General features: G+C 39.4%; 1 protein-coding gene across 3 annotated transcripts in view; it reads right to left on the reverse strand.

The window, feature by feature from the left end:
• RELN (reelin) overlaps window positions 1-18,118 on the reverse strand; it is a 276,304-nt gene that overhangs the window by 232,933 nt on the left and 25,253 nt on the right. The gene's annotated exons all lie outside the window — the stretch shown is intronic.

Consider the following 18,118-nt stretch of genomic DNA (forward strand, 5'->3'; position numbering starts at 1 on the left):
TAGTCCAGCAAATCCATCTGAATTCCTGCAATATTTATGATACTTTTACTTTCAGTTGGTGCTTGGGAAGTTGCCTTTGCCAGAAGCATAAACTATGCTATTCATGAAATACAGGAGTTAAAAAATAATGCACTGGAATGTATGTCTTATAAGCAATTGTCAAGACATTAGAGCGTAGTAAAGGCGATGAAATAACCAGGATTATGGTACTGTTCTCTCTGGACCTAAATAGAGTGCCAAGTTATGGTTATCATGCTCATTACAATATTGTACATCTAAGTTATATGGGCATCTGAGACATTACAGATTGTGTGTATTTAAATAGCTCAGGAATGTATTTTTAATAGATTCTTAAGTAATAGCAGAAAACATCCAAATAGCAACTACAAGTAACATCTGAATCTATATGTTCTTTGTTAGAATTGACAATTCTTGCAGCATTTATTTAATTCTTGTACACACTAATTCTCATATTTTTATTTTGGTGTGTTTGACAAGGTAGCCCACGAGGAAAGCCAGTTGATACAATCTTTTTGAACTTCAGCAAAGCTTTTGATACTCTTTATCATAAGATCCTTCTGGAAAAATTATCTGGCACATGGCTCAATAAACACACCATGGGATGGGTGCTCACAGGTCAGGCACAAAGGGTGAGGTGACATCAGATGGGGGACCTGTCACTAGTGGGGTTCCACAGGGCTCCATCCTCAGCCCTGTGCTCTTCCACATCTTCGTAAACTGTTTGGACACAGGACTGGAGGGGATACTGAACAAGTTCAGCGATCATACAAAACTGGGAGAAGCTGTTGACTCCCTCAAAGGCAGAGAGGCTCTGCAGAGAGACCTCAACAAATCGGAGAGCTGGGCAGTCACCAACCATATGAAGATCAATAAAACAACAAAAAGCTCTCCCTGCTGAAGAAAAGTCTTATGATTTGTAGCCTCATACACTGAAGATGGATCCAGGCCTCAATTACCACACTCATTCTGCTTTCATACCTCAGTCCTTTCTATTCCCTTAACTCGGAGAGATCGATGCTTGCTGGTAAACTCTGATCACTCCCTAAATCCCATTCTACCTCCCTATATTTCCCTCTCTTGCTGGGGACATCATGAGCCAGTGACTGGCCAGGTAACTGAAGCAAGGTACTGCTAGGACATTCACTGGTGATACACATTCACCAGAGAAACTGTTTGGTTTCTTAAATCCTAATAGTCATTTAGTGTTTCCTCAGCGGTACCCATTTGGCTTAAACTTAGTGTTTAATATTTTCAAAAACAGAAAAATGTTGACAATAGCTTAATTTACTTTGAGCAGAGGAGCAATATTTACCATGTTTAATTTAACCTTCAACTCTTTGTATTTAATTATCTTCCTTTCTTTGATTATTCAATACTACACTGAATAAGCCCTGAATCCAACTTTTCTGCTCCCATGACTCCAAATTTCAGTGTTTTGCAATAGACACTTCCCTGAATTCAGATGCAGGTTCAGAGACATATGTTCAGTTTTTAAGAACAGGCTACTTCTGATATATGTTAAAAGAACAGCAAAAGAATCCAGATTTTTTTAAAATAAAAGATGTATTAGGGAGAGTAAAATAAAATCCGACAAGCAAACAATGAATTTTTCTTGCATTTGACGATAAAGTAGTGAATAATACATGACCTTTTCTTCCCTTTATGCCTTTAAATCAACAAAGAGGCAAAACATATGTTGAAAAGTATGCCTATGTGTTATTTTTGAAGACTTGGCAAAAGAGTCAGTGAAAAGCATTGATAGAAGGGCACTGGGCCAGTACTTTGCTGCCATTTTGTGTCCCTGTGGGGAAGCATCTTATTCTTTACTGGATAGGATATAATGCAAAAGCCTACTGTGAACAGGTGACCAGTTTCTCTGTGGGAAAGAAGTGATATTTCACAATGCCTGTATTTGACTTTGGACATATTTGTGTGATTGTCAACCCTCATTTTACATAAGCATGTAATAGGTCAATTTTTATTGTTGAAAAATTTCCAACACAGTATGGGTGCCTCATTAAGCCTCTGGGAAACTGCACAATGCCTCTAGCACATTTTTTAAAAACAGAGCACTAGGCTGTTATTATACACGTGTCATACATTTCAGAATAATTTCATTGTTCTCCAAGAGAAAAAAAATTAATCACGACATTCTCAGTGATGATTTTTTTTCTACCTACTGGTGAAATACATCAAATTCTCATAAAATGAAAGAAACACACTATGCCAAGTGATAATGACCAAGAAAAAGAAAGCTGTGCTAATGCACAGCCCAGCAACAGGACAGTGATTTTATATAGGGACTAGGGCTTGTTACTGTGGGATCTTAAATTCCTCTTCCAAAAGCAGCAAGAAGTTTCTCTCCACCAGGCTTTGTTTGTGCCTTTACACTGGCTCATGCCATGTGTAGTTGGTGCCAAATATCTGGCACTACAGAAGCAAGGACCAATGTCATGACTTGAAAAACATCTGGAAGGACACAGCTGCAGAGAGCACCCAGGGATGGGCAGGCAAGGGGGGCTCTGGCACTGCCCCACTGCTGCCCCATGGCACCCAAGGGGCAACACAGCAGCAGGTGTCATCTACGAGCCCAAGCAGGCACTGCTCCATCCTCAACAAGACCCTTCTGTGGGAGGAGAATTTGGTGAGTGAAGCAGTGAGGAGGCCTTCCTGTCACTGGGGACCAAGTGGCTGGGCAGGGGTAAGCTGGATCCTGCCACCCCACCCAGAGCACCCTCCTGTGCCAGCCCTCCCGGCCACTGCACCAGGGCAGGCAGGATCCCCGGCTCCATTTGTCTCCCCCCTCACACCAGGGATGGGAGCACATAACCCAAGGTGCAGATGCAGGTAGGAAGCCCTCAGTTACTTTGAAGTACTCCAGTAGGAGGAACTGGGAACATCTTCCCAAGAAATGCATGAGGGCTGCGTTTTGGAACAACCTACTGATCAGAAAACATCACTCTGCAAATTTTAGAGGCAAAGGTGGTAACTACTTTAAGAGTTGCTCAACACTTCCTCCTATTTTCAGTTCCTGAAATCCTTGCCAATTTTTACCCCCTTGGACTTCTTGGGTTTTTCATGGTGTCTCCTCAGACCAATTTGATTACTTAAGGAAGAAGGAATTTCAATCAAAACATTTCATTCATTTCTGAGATGAGGTTAGAGGAAAATGTGTTGCCCTGGATGAAAAATTTCACTGTCCTTTGCTTTCATCAATCTTCTTATCAGAAGTGTGAGAGTGTTCCTCCAAGTTTGGACAAATTATATTTTATATATATACACATTTTAAAAAATAAAATTAGAGTTCACACATGCTCAACAGAGACATTTTCATTTTTAGTATCTAAATATTTCTGGAGAGTCTGTCCTCACTTAGTACTCTTAGAGCACTCTCTGACTAATAAAAGCTTGCTGAAAAAAGTCCCATTAAATATATTTCAGTCTGCTTTGTTGGAGCACAAGTGCTTTGTGGAGATATCATTTCTGATGATGTTTTGATATGGAAAGCTTCTCAGTGTTTTAAAGCAGGAAGTCATATCTGCTGGCTGGTGAGAAAGGGGAAAGAGAGGGATCTTTATCAAAAGTCAAAGCCTTCTGATGAGAAAAACATTGATTCATCAAAATCCCACTTCTTGAAACTCGGAGAAATGTACAAAATATCACAAAAACAAAGTTGCTCCAAAAGTCTGATGAACACCATCACCAATAACTTAAACTTAGGAGACAGAAAAGTAGACCTGAGGGCAAAAGTGAACTACGATGGAGGAGGTGGTGACTGGAACCAGTACAGGGAATAGGGGAAGAGAAATTTTTGGAGAAAAAGTGGGGAGCAATGTGGGTGAGGGGACCACAGCTGGAGAAAGCAGCCAAGAGAAGGTGGTGAAAAGCAGGAGATGGGATCTGCACCTGTAGCCTGGAAACCCTAGAAAGGTTCAGTATGAGGGACTCAGAGTGACTGGGAAGAGAGACCAGATACAAAACCCAACAACAAAGTGTGGGTTAGCCTCACATGCTGGTCAACAGCCACAAAAGCAGTCCTCTGTGTACTCTTAGTCCACCTTCTAAATCAAGTGAACAGTGTTTGCATGATGAATATGGAACATTCCTGAGTAATGAGTATTTTAGACCAAACCACTACATCCACAAAACACGTGGATAGGAATACACGGTTTAGCGCACAACTCCAGTTTATTTTGTAAAAGCCTAGGAAACGGCTCCATGAAAGAAAAAATCATATTGGGGGTGGGAAACACCATGGAAGTATCCTCTGGTGCTGTTTTGCCCGACCCTTCTTTCTGTACTATGGCTGTGGTCACAAAATGTGTTTCTGAGAATCATGAGGCCCTCATGATTCCACCAAAAATCATGGGGAGCTGCTGACTGCAGCTCCTGCACACTCAGCACACACCTGCTGCTGTGCTCAGTTGCTAACAAGGCTGGTTCAGCAGGCACACGGGCAGGTCTCATCCCGCCAGTGCCACCATCTCTGGGAAACTTTGATGTTATCTCCTTGGGAAGGAAGGGGATGCAGCAGCCTTTTCTGGAGAAGCCTTTCATTTTGCATGACAAGTTTCTGCGAGAGCCCTGGAGCTGGTGCCTCCCGTGGGACAAGGAACAGCACGGCCTCTGGCAATGCCAGGAGCTGACGTGCCTCAAGGAGGAAGAGGGTCAGGAAGAAGGAGGCTGGCAAAGATGCTGCTGAAATTATACCACAGGTGGAGGTAGCAGCATAACAGGAAAGACAAAATGGGGTTTGAACTGTAGTTATAGTCAAACATTCCTAAGAAATTCATGCTATTCTTATAAACATAATTTTCACTGTTTCCAGTGTTACATGCCACACATACTACATACTATTATAGAAATCTATTAATCAGTGTAAGTAATTGCATAAAATTCGCCTTACATTCTCTCGAGGGACTGATCTACTCTCCAAAAAGGCAGATGTATTTTGACTGATATTTGAAATACTCAAAATATAACCAATGCATCTAAACTGTAAAAGAAAGAGTGCCAGGTGGAGGAAGGGGATCATCTCAGGAGATACCTGCCACTGACAGGTCTTACCTATTTTGGCTGCTCTTCAGCACCAGCTAAATGTCACTAAGAGGGCTGATATATACAGAAATTCCACAGAATTTGCAGCTGCTGTTGATGACAATCACAGAGTACAAGAAGGAATTGATAAAGGCAAAGGTCTTTGATGCCCCACACACTTCTTAAGTGAGTCAAGACATACCCACAGTGTAAAACTGCACTTTTGTGTACCATAAAGAAAACAGAAAATAATTCTGGTATGTGAAATGGGATCGCCACAGACAGTGGACTTCCTGAAATGAGCCTTTCTTTCATCAAAGCAATGACAGGCACTTTTTAAAGTTCTTCTCAAGGTCAAAGCCAGTTCCCTATAACACTGTAATATTGCATCATGACACACCTGAGTCATGGCTGGAAACCTTCCTCTTAGGAAATAAATTATTTATGCTGAAGTAATGCTTTTGGGTTTTTTTTCTTCACTCCTAAAAAAATATGCCAGCCTCTGCAAGTCAGGTGTGCAATGGCACTGTTCAGAGGGCCCTCTGTCCCTTCACAATGCTGCAGGATCCTGCAAAAGGAATGGAGACTAACATCAATACAGCAAAGACTGTCAACATCACACTGCATTCACAGAGTATGCTGAGTTGAAAGGGACCCACAAGGACCATCGAGTCCAGCTCCTGGCCCTGCACAGCACCATCCCCAAGAATCACCCCATGTGCCTGAGAGCACTGTCCAAACACTTCTTGAACTCTGTCAGGCTGGTGCTGTGACCGCTGCCCTGGTGAGCTGTTCCAGTGCCCAACCACACTCTGGGGGAAGAACCTTTTTCTAATATCCAACCTAAACCTCCCCCGACACAACTTCAGGCCATTCCCTCAGTTCCTGTCACTGGTCACCAGAGTGAAGACATCAGTGTCTGCCCCTCTGCTGCCCCTTGTGAGGAAGCTGTAGACTGCTATGTCTCCCCTCAGTCTCTCAACACAGGGAAGAAGCTCTTTGTCCCTTCCCAAGTTGGCCGTCTTTTTCAGGCAATGGAACTTTTCTGTCACCCTCATGCAATGCCAAACACAGGTGACCCATCCGGGCACGTAGTGCTGTCAGGGCACAGATAATACCGAGTCCAAATCCGTAAAATACCAGACCACTCCTGAAATGCCAACTACAGATGAAATTGCTGGTAAGAAGAGAATAAGCCCTGATGCCTTATTTAAAGGCAACTGTTAAGACACCACAGTAATTAGAAATCTATAAATACTCAGGCAGAGCTTTACAGGTATGCATTCCAAATAATGTGCTGATAAATGTACATGTGAGTGGTGGAGAATGCATTGCTACAATAATCCAGAAAGTGTATATACTGAATTGCACTCAGGACCTTATTACTAAAAAAGAAATTTTTAAAAGACTAGTGAAATGCATGTTGACATCAAACTAATTTTTACTGCTTGCAGACATACTTTGTTTTCAAAAGAACACAAAATTGAGAAATTCATAATTATACAGCTATTTCAAATATGAACGCCAGACAGGCATGCAAGAACAGTATGAATCACAGGTCTACACATCATTCAGGAAAAATAAAAGCAGAAAACCCACAGGATTCTTACTCATACTGGTTTTGGTTTTCCCCAAGTAGGTGGAGGAAAGCAGAAAAAAGACATTTCAGCATGGTTAAGTAAACAGACATGCAGTCTTACAACTGAAAGCATTCTCACTTTGGTATTGGTTTTCTGAAGCCCACAACCAAAGCACTTAATTCACAGTAACACACCAGTGAGCTTTTCTTGAAGGTGTACAGACCAGCACCATTTCTAACCTGTGATGCCCTCACCAGTAATTCCCTTTAGCAATTACTCTCAGATGGAGGGGAGTAAAAATGCACAAGTTCTGAACTTTTTTCTAGATAGCTTAAAAATCTGATCTGGCCTTGCTTTGTGTTACAATACAGTTTCAGTTCTTCTGCCCCATGCTCCCTCAAATCTCTGTGTCTTTAAAGCTTTTCAAATCCTTTCCTAAATTGGTAATGAACAACAGAGAACTGAAAATAGATTGCAGATGTATGGCAAGATGTCTGCAACATGATATCCAGAGACATCATTTGTCATTGATGCAGAGTAGCCTGTCAGCCTTGTAAAAGAACTATTTGCAGAGATGTTACTTATATTTTTGAAAGTTCGTAACAAGACAGTGACGATGACATCAGCAGCAATATAAAAAGTGCTTACTCTTGTATTCCTAAACTATAAAGGATTGGTCACATTTGTTTACATGGTCCAAGATGCTTCACCACTCCCATCTCACTAAAAGTGAAGAGTCCCATGGTTAGACCTGTGAAGAGACTTCCAATGTAAGACCCAAGAGTCCCACTTCCCATGTATCAAAATCCCTAACTTAAATACATTTCTGACCATATTCAAAGCCACCAGAAACTTGGCCATGTTGAGCAGAGAGATGCTTTGTTCCAGCTGGCATCACCAAATACACTGGCACAGCCCAGAGACCTGACAGAGGAGAGGTAAGACTGGCTGCTGTCATAGCAGCCTGCTTATAACCAACAGATGGGCAATTAAGGCTCTCACCTAGGTAAGAGGATTCAAATCTGAATTTCCCAACAAAATATTGTTTTAAAATATTTTGAACTCCAGTGCCTGCAGGGCCCAGCCACTGTCCCTTAGCCACAGGCATTGCATTTTGTATGGGAAAAAGTGAATTCCAGCTGGCACAGAGAGAAGCACGTCCTCTCTTCCTTTTGGGGCAGCCTTCTTAGAAGGAGAAGATGGAGGTTTCAGTCAGTGTCCCAGTGAATGTGTGCTACTGCTATATAAAGCCCCAGAGAACATCACATCACATCTATTTATGTCACCCCATTTAGGCTGTACATCTCACCCTAATGTTGATGTTTAAAACAGGCCAGATGAATCACACTCCAGAAATGTCTGATTCTCCTCACTGACTATAAAGGGAGCCTAGACTGTAAAGCTCAGCTGTAGATGTCAACACTGAAGATGGCTAAACTGAGATTATTCCCACCAAGACCCATTCATACAGAGTAAATCAATTATCCAATTTCTATTAAAATGTCCAACTGTTGCCCACATCAGAGGTAACTGAGCAGGAATTAAGCATCCCAGAACCCAGAGCTCACCCAAGGACATCAGAGACAATGACTGTCTTTATCTTCTTTCTTGTGTTGTGCCAAATATATCACTAATGCTTAGCAACTTAGCAAGCCCTTGTAGTACCAAAACACTCCAAAGGGTATCAGCAAATGTCTGTTATTCCATTCGATAATTCACAGAGGCCTGAATAGCATTAGAAGAATTTAAGCAGTAAACACAATAACCTGTGTATGAAACAAAATCTGTTTCACTAAAATGTACATCAGCTATGTCTCTAAAAATTCAACCACTGAATTAACTTCTGTACCGTAGACAAAACAAGAAAAAACATCTAAATACTATTTCCTGTAATGATTGAACAGGACAGTTATTTATAGTTTTTGCTTAAGAAATAAAAATCATATTATTTATTGAAATGCACCTCTGGGCAACAAAATATTGTTAATATGAGCTTTATCAGCATAACATAAAAGCCAGTAAAATACGCTTTAACAGTATTTACATGATGGTTAGACTCAAATGTTTGTGACATGTATTTTGTCAGTGGTAGTATACTATTTCTCTTATCCAAAGTCCCAGGAGAAGATGGGAAGAAATGATGGTCATTCCTAGACCTCACCAGCTGCATATGGCATGAAACAAGCCTGGTTGCTGGTGTTTGTTGGAACTGTTTTGTGTCCTTATTCAGCAACCACCATTCTCCTTATTAAGTTTTGAATTCAAATTTTGTCATGCTTCTATGAAATGCACCAACATAAAATTTTTCTTAAAAACAGATTAAATGTTATTGTGATTACCTTTTTATTACTCTGAGACTGAGAATATTGACCCTTGTTTTGAAGCCTAACCTTATTTTTCATGCCTTTCAAGTTTATGTGAGGTTGCCTGTTTGATACCCATACATGAAAATTTCATATTGTTGGCTGTGCTCTCAATAAATTATTTAGAAGGTTTGAATATTACTGCACTGTGCGGATTTTCAGAAGAGTTTGGTAAATCCTTTTATTCTGCTGTCCTCAAAAGACAAACACTCTCTCAATACACAATTAACAATAGCATTTAAAAAGAAAATGAAGGCTGGCTTGAAAAGACAGCAAATATAATTATCTACTAGGAATTTATTATAACTCAGTAACATCTAACATTTGCAAGGACTTTTGTCTTAATTCTAGCTAAGGAAGCATGCCATCTAAAACCAGATTGTTGAACATGCTTACCTCAGGCTAAAATAATACAAATCCTCTTACAGACATATGAATTATGATAAGCAAATATCATGAAATGCAGGAGTTCAAGTGATGCTGGAGAACAAGGAAGCATCTGGCTGCCCCTGGCTTGAAAAGGTGCACTGTTCACTGAGTGAACAACTGGATGGCTGAGCCCAAGGAGCAGTGGCCAGTTGCAAGTGGTGTTCCAGTTGGTGGCCAGTTACAAGTGGTGTTGCCAGGTTCAGTATTGGGGCCATTCCTTTTTAATATCTTTATCAATGACCAGGGCAAGGGGATTGAATGAACCCACATTCAGTTTATACTTTTACAGCTTCAGGTGACAAGGAGCTCCACCACTTATTTACATAATTCATGAAAATGTTTTTCCTTTATTTTTATTCCTTCTCTTGGAATTCTTGTATTTTCAGTATCAGTGAAACATTTGCTTTATTAACAGAATTCAACATTTATAGATAACTTTCACAGCTCTCTGAACTATCCCTTTCCCAAAATTGAGGAAACTTACTTTAGCTTCCCATTACACAGGAAGATGTTCTCTCTCTCTCATCTTCTAGTTTTACTATAGTTTTTCCAAGCAGAGGCAACCAGATGCATCCATAACATAGAAATCTGAGCATAACATTGTATTGCACACCCAGTGGTAAAAATGATGCCTGTTGTTTCAGTCTTCACTCCTTTCCTCATAATTCCTATGGTTTAATATGAAGATTTTTTTTATTCATGCTTAACATCAAAGTGATATATTTTGAAATTCACTCCTAATATCCTGTTCCACATATTCTGCATTATTTTTGCCTGTATTCCCCACCACCACCACCACCACCTTCATTTTTCGGTAACACAGCATTAAATTTTACTACTTTGAACAGCATGGTATATATTACCTTCCTAATAAGTTCCCATTATTATTTTGACCACTTTTAACTTCAGGCATCAATCTACAACAATGACACTTCCTCCTCCTCAGCCACAGTCCTTCCTCCTCAGAGTGGATTCTTTGTGTGATATAATTCGAGTGAAAACTGGCATAGTCTTATAGTTTAGAAATGAACAAGAGTGAGCAATAAAGTTTCTGGCTCCATTTATCTTTAATATATTTGTGCTTATCTTCCTTAAGCCAGAGCTTAACAAGATTGTTTAATGGACTGCAGAAATAAGAGACCTTAAATAACCCAGTGCTTTGCAGTCTGAATATGTTGGGCATCCAGTATGGCAGCTGTGCAAGGGACACACAGGTACTTTTTTTAATATCAGACTTGGAGTTCATCTGCCTGGGTGTGAGTATGGAGAACACCATCCTCCTCACCCAAACTGCTCACCTCAGAGTCCTTTCTGTACAAAAATGCACCCAGCACCGTCAGCAGAGTCTGAATTGCAGCCTATCCAACCCAAAGTTGCTACCAAGTCAGGCTCTGGGAGGGTTTGCTATAGACCCTGGGGAGAAAGGGGGCAAGAGTGCACAAGAGTCCTGATTAGAAGGGAGAAAATAAAGAAAATTAGCATGGAAAAGTGAGGACTGAAACGCACCGAAAGTTACTGAGAACCATGAACAGAAGGAAGAGGACCAAAATACATCATACTGTATTATTATGGGAACAGACACAAGAGTTCAAAAATGTGATTTAATTTTGTATGTGTGATTCATGCAACAAAGTAATTCCACTTAAGTACAGGCCCTCATTTAGTTGGTGCAGACTGCTATTAAAAAAAAATCTAGACAACCCTCGTCTATAAACTGGAGCAATACTACTAAATAGCCTAGAGATTGACTAACATTTTAAGTTAAAGAATGGATCATTTGAGGATTTATATGGGAAAAATATAGTGGGGTTTATACTAAATTTAAAGCAGTATTTATACTGAATTCTGGCATATGAATGACTAGGCTGTAACAAATGTTAATACAATCCGTTGACCATACACTGTATGTTAAAACTGCAAGGTCAAATTAATAAAAAATACCTGTTTCCAAAGGTTTAAATCAGAACAACATGGAAAAGAATCTGAAAAAATAAGAAAAACCTTCACTAGTCCTCTGACATTCATAAATACCTAATGAAAATTGAGTCAAAAGAATGAAAATAATGTGCTTAAGAAATAAAACTCCTAAAGTAAGAGCAATATTAAAGCTCATTGGCATCTGTTTGTATCATCTTTATGGTTATGTGGCTAAATGGGTCAGAGGCAGAGGTGGGAACAGTCAGACAATACATATGCTTATCCTTTACAATGTAATTCTTCACAGTGTGGCTTGTAAAGGCTGAGCATTCCAAGCAGCTGACAGCTGCCTCAGGAAGGGTATGGCTGTAGGTATATCACTTTGGGGAGAGCTGTTGGTTCTTTGTGTTAGGTTTTGGTGTAATGGTCAACTACTGAACAAGAAAGACAGCGGGCTGGAACAGCAGCACTGTGGCAGGTTGTGATTATGAAACATTTGACAGGGCTCTGGGGGAAATCCACACAGTGCCTTCTCTCTGTTTTGCTTGGGCAAAGGGTTGGACCTGAAGATAAAAAAAGGTTCCTTCTGGACTCCTGTCTCTAGGCAAGTAACAGATACTTTACCACCTCTAAATGTTCACAAAAAAATCTGAGTCCAACATTCTGATTAGGCAACCAGCCAAACCACGCACACACAGAAAAATACAACTGCAGCATGATGACTTGTGTTGAACTTGTCATTATCAGTTAGGTGCTCGCTAAATACTTTATAAATACAGCAAATTCTCAAGTGGTCACTTTCTGTTCTTAAAAATAAAAAAAGAGGGAACAGCATGGTTCTTGTCCCTGGTGTGCACAGCTATCCCAGATAATACCAGTACAAATTCCCCAAGCAAATAACGAATTTTTAACAAATCACTTCATGTCCTCTTTCCATACTGAAATTCCTTCTGCTCTGCACATCCCAGTGAAAGCGATAAGTATTCACAGCCATGTCCCTGCTATGACTCATATCTTGTTAGAACAAAAAGAGGCACTTGGCTCTCTGGAAAATAAATCCCACAGCCGCCTGCCTTGGATTGATGCAAACTTACAGCTCCCTGGCTTCTGCACTGTTGTGTCACAGAGGTCTTCATGTCCCACAGGAGACAATTACTAAGAAGTACCTCCAGAATAGGTGATGTTCTGCATATTATTATAGGAGGGGGAAAGGACTAAAATGGTAAATATATTTTAAAAGGCTCAAAAAGCACAGTTACACTGTGGGAAAGTCAGTCACCTGACAGGCTAAGCTGTGCAAATTCCACAGCCACTCTCCTAGACAAGAGGTTATTAGTGACAGGAAGAACTAAACTAATTGCCAGAATAACTTGTATTGGTATCCTCAGCAAGAAGCCAAGAGCCATGATAATTAGCAGATCTCTGCCAGAAAAACAATGAAGAGGTTTTTTATCTCCCTAGCATTTCTTCATCAGTTTGTCAATGAAAATTTTAAGAGTAAAACAAAGAAACCAAACAGCCCCCCTCAAAAAAAACCCCAACAAACCAAACTAAACAAACAAGTGGCAAAGTATATTTGATCCAAACATCACTGACTGGACAAGCATTGGGAACACAGTTAAATCCATAGACCCCAGCTGATCATTCTGACTCCTGTTCTGTGGCATGTCTTTGCATCACTGAACAAATACTGTTACCAAATAAGCCCCCAGTAACACCAGACACCTGTAATAACATAGACCATTAATACAAGTGTACCAGCTGGTCAACATCTTACCTAAATTGTGAAGTTTTTCTTCCAACCCCCTGCTCCTGTGCAAAATTAGACAGACACTTCTATCAGTTTTCTCTCAAGAATCACTAAGGTCAAGGCAGAAGTGGCACCAATATGTTGTGATGGGTATAAACCTCAACGTTCTTTCCCACAGAGCAACTAGGAGGAGAAAATCCTCCAGGTATTTTCACCAGCAGATACCTACACTTGGAAAAAAGTTCTGAGCAACTGGTGAAAAGAAACAAGTGCCTAAATATGGAAGAGAAACATCTAACTTTCTGTTCCAGCTCCTGGCTCAACAAGCAACATCACTGTCAATCTGCAATGCCTTGAAAAAGAGAAAATAAGAGAAACTTTCTGCCTAGGGGAAGACTCTGCATTGGTTTTACTGCAGCAGTTTGAATTTGGACTCTCTGAGAAGTCAAACATTTTGAGAAAAAATGGCAGAAGTCTCTGGTTCACCCTCAATGTCTCCCTCTAATTCAGTAATTAAAGCTCAGAGGAATGGCCAGACACCAGTAAAAGTAGTCATGCCACTTCATACATCATAAAGACCTAGCTATGAAGAAATTAGGTATAAATAAATATAAGTAGCATGCTTCTGGGGAACCATAGATTCAATACTGTCTTCCACTTCTGTCTTTTACATTTCACAGTTGATTCAAAGAATGACTCTGACATCTGTCTAACCCTCTCAGTGTTGCACACAGGAGAATGAGTAAGAAGAATCACATAAGCAGAGTACAGAAAGATGGATCTGGATATGAGTGTGGTCTGTGCATTGGCTGGGATGCACTGCACACTGAACCTTCAAAATATGGAATAGGCAGCAGTCAGCAAGCATGAAGTGAAATACATTTAAAAATCCACGCAACAAAGGGTGTTTTAGGAATCCACCCCTGTACATATTTCATCACATTAGTTCAGAGGCAAATGCATTCTCCTACCTAAAATCTTAAGAAACTCGGACTTTACAATTTTGCTAAATAAGCTCTTCAATAAATAATAGAAGTAGTGCAGTGCCAATATTATTTGAACATTTATTTTTGTCTTGAATATGAAAAGAGGGAATAATGACGGGCTTTTAGGAGGCTGAAATGCTTAGAAATGCATAAATGATACAATATTCTTACTATGCCATTTTCAATGAAAATCAAATACTTTGATCTTCTCCAGTATCATTTCAGCTTGGAATTGAATATTTCAGTTCATCTTGTTAAACTGAAATGAAAAAAACCCTATTTTAATCTAAATCAACATTTTAATGTCCTTTCCAAACATTTTGTGCCAGGTGCTCTGTCCAGCTTGGGGGTGGGGGAAGGGACGGAACTTCACTATGCTTCAACTTTTACAGTCTAGTTAATACATCCAACCTTCAAATAAAATAAAGGCAATAAGATCCTAATCACAGATTTTGTGATACTACATGCCAAAAAAATTTGTGGTACTACATGCAATTTAATCTTGAGGTGACAAAGAACAATGAGAATTTAATATTCAATTTGATGAACTTGAAAACAAAAGTTCAAAAAAACCCATTTTATTTGAGTCAAATTCTCCTTTTCCACAATTTTGGTTTCCAAGTGAAAAAAAGAGTTAAGCAAAATGGTAGATTTTTTCCAAGTAAGTTTTTCACTCTGCAAAAGCTGCATTTTCTATTATAAATCATTCCTGCTGGAACTGTTTTTATTCCATTTCCTAGAGACCAAAGGGGCACTTTGCCTCTACTTGAGTGTATTGTAATGCCTCCTTATGACTTCTTTTTTCTCTTGCACATCTGACATATTTTTCCTTATTTCTAACCCTGAAATAAACATGACTAAACACAGTTTTCCTGTGAGCTCACGTACAAAAGTAGTTTGGGCAATGTATTCATTTTGTTGTTTATATTATCCTGTCAAAAACAGGGAGAACTTGGCAGTTTCTCAAGTCTTGAAGAACAAAGTCAAAAAGAAACCAAGCTATCATTAGGCAGCATCTCTGAGCACACTAGTGCAGAGCTGCAGGACTTGTCTCAGAGTTCAAGATGACATCTACCTCCAAAATACCTTGGAAAAAAGTTATACTATATATATATTATGTGATTTATGCTGGTTAGACTTCCACTTTCTCACTCAAGCACAACTTCCATGTCCCATATTTTTGTAATGAGACGGTGTGCAACCTCCTCTCCTTTGCATTCCCACAGGTTTCCAAGGGCAAGGAGAAATACGTGCTACAGAGACATATTACATTTAACTACCTCAGAAAGTCAAACAGCGAAAAATTCAAGCCATTTAAGTCAAGAAAACACTCTTGGAATTCATATTTTTGGATGCACAACAGGGTATTAACCTCTACCATTGTTGAGCTCATCCTCTTCTCTGTTAAACTTCAAGTTTGCTTTTTGCAGCAACCAGAATTCTGCTTTGTACTGTAGAGAAGCACTCTTCAAAAGGGAAAAGCACTACATCAAAGCAATATTTCTACCTTGGACCATAGCAAATTGCTTGGCAGTCCTTTTATTATATTTGAGGCATTCTCTGGGCCTCACTACAAGCAATGGTGCTTCAGCCATTTACTTCAGAGGGCTCAGGATACAGCAGTAAATGCAATGAGGAAAATTTAAAGCATGTTAAGCAAGAAAATGAACTACTATGGAGCACTGCTAATTCTGTAAGCATGTTTCTTGGTGAGTGAAGCAAAACCATACATGCTTTGGGACAGATGCTCCTACGGAGTTTTTATTTTCCTTCCAGCCCGGTGGGACACTGCTCTGGTGGGGGCCTTACAGAATGAACAGCTAAAAAAGGAGGTCCATCCCTCCCTCTTCATTGTACCAATCCCAGGGGAGGAAATACTCCCAGGCAGAGCACTGTTGCAGAAAGTAGCTTTTAGGGAACAAAAGCATGGTTAAGAATTTGTCTGTATAGGATTTGCTGATTTCTTCTAACAGCACTGGTGTTGTAAATTGGAAGATAAATGATACTGGCATTTGGGGATGAGACCAGACTTAGAGCTAAGTCTCAAATAGATCTATAGCCTTCCATACAGATCTTTATGTTTCATACACCACCAGTAAACACGAGGCTGTCTCACCACTACAGCTGGGTGTTTTGATCGATTTGTGGTTCAGCAGCCACATGCCAGCATGCCAGTCAGGTCTATCCCACCTCCCCCAGAGATACCAACACTCATTCTTCTTTTTAGTGTAATTTGTTATTGTGAACTAACACAGCTACAAGCTGGTCCAAGTTTAACCTCAGATTAGATCCAGGACTTGTGTAGTCCCAATCTTTCCCCAAATATTTCTGCTTTTCTAAGGAAATGCATAAATGTTGCGAAGAAAAAATTTCAGCTTTCATCCTACAGAGGTTGTACAAATTTTAACTAAGCCATATTTTTGTGAAATGTACACTTAAAAAGAGCTTTAACAGCTGCTCTCAGACTTCAGGTGATCAATTTTGAAGTAGGTTCTATGAAAGAATGAACAATAACAGCAGAAGGTTGAGGCATTAATATTAACCTGTAATAAAAGGAATGATGTTTAAACCATTCCTAGAAATAAAAGATGAGTACCTGGTCCTAGAGTGCTGGAAGAAGCAGATAGCTTAAATTATATCCAATCAGGCAAAATACAGATATTAAACATTTATGAGCAGCTCTGATATATTCTGAATTAATCAGTTCTGCACATTTAAATGTTTTAATATTTAATGCTGCTACCTCAACAGTCATGAAGAAATATTAAACTTTTGTACAGTCCTTTAAAAGGAATAGCAAGAGATTTTACTGCACATAAAATCTGAATTGTGGCTATAGGTTTTGTGCTGTGTTTTGTGGAGAACCATGATTATAACATACTAAACTACAAGTGAAATTCTGAACATTTTCACCACAGATGAAACAGAAATAAGGACAGTAATAACACCAGTAACAATTATTAAGCCAGGGGTAAGTACATGCCCAATCTGATTAAGTCTCCTAGGCATGATGGATTACTCATGAAGGCTTACTAATATCATACTTTTGTGAAATCTGTCAGATGAGTGTAAATGGCATACTAAAGGCATTTTAGACATTGCAGCGTATTAATGTTAGTGTGTTAGTAAAGTAAATCTTCTCCAAAACACCAGCTGTGCTAAGCAAAATATATATAGAGAGATATTTAGCTGTCCACAAATTCCCTCGCTGTAAAAAGCAAGCACTCTGAATTTTTTTCACTGCTGCCAATAATAGTGATTTTAAATACAAGAACTGTACACTAATTTATGAGTGGTTTTAAAATACAGTGTTTAAAAACATATTAAAGTTGAAAATGAGGACATGAAGACCTTCTTTAGAAGACAGTCACATATAATGCTGATTCCATTATTAAAAAGCTTGCTTTGATTATAAACATATTTCTGAGATTCTCTGCTTTATTACCTCTGAATAAAGTAAAAATTACTTGGAAAATTCTTAATAAAAACACTACAACAACACACTAAAAAACTGTTGAGGTTTGATGGAAATTGTAAGAGGACAACAGACAGCATGAAGCCTCTGCTATGAACATGTGCTCATTTCCATATCACTTTGACTGACAGTTTGGAGCTCAGACTCTGCAACACCTGAATTCCCACCCATCCCTTTGCCCCTTTTCAGTCAGCGTAAATTCAATATATCACTCTCATTCTACATGGTTTTGCCTGGATTTTCACTGCAGACCACAAAACTGAATTTACCAGTAGTATTAAGTTATAACATGGCAATTCCAAAGAGAACCATCACAATTATAATTGAAGAGATAGCACATAAAAATCAGTATATGTCTGTCATTAGCCAAGACACAGCCTGGCTCCCATATGAGCTCTTTTTAAAAAAAACAAATTTAACAAAACCTACCCCCAAACAACAACAACAAAAAGAACAAAGTCAGGACAAGGTCTCAAATCTTTATTCTCCATTTTTTTCTAAGGAAAAATAAAATTCATCCTTTAACATCATTACATTTCTAGTAACCAAATCTGCCACAA

This window comes from Aphelocoma coerulescens, chromosome 1A (genome assembly GCF_041296385.1).
Source record: "Aphelocoma coerulescens isolate FSJ_1873_10779 chromosome 1A, UR_Acoe_1.0, whole genome shotgun sequence".
NCBI classification, from domain to species: Eukaryota; Metazoa; Chordata; class Aves; order Passeriformes; family Corvidae; genus Aphelocoma; species Aphelocoma coerulescens.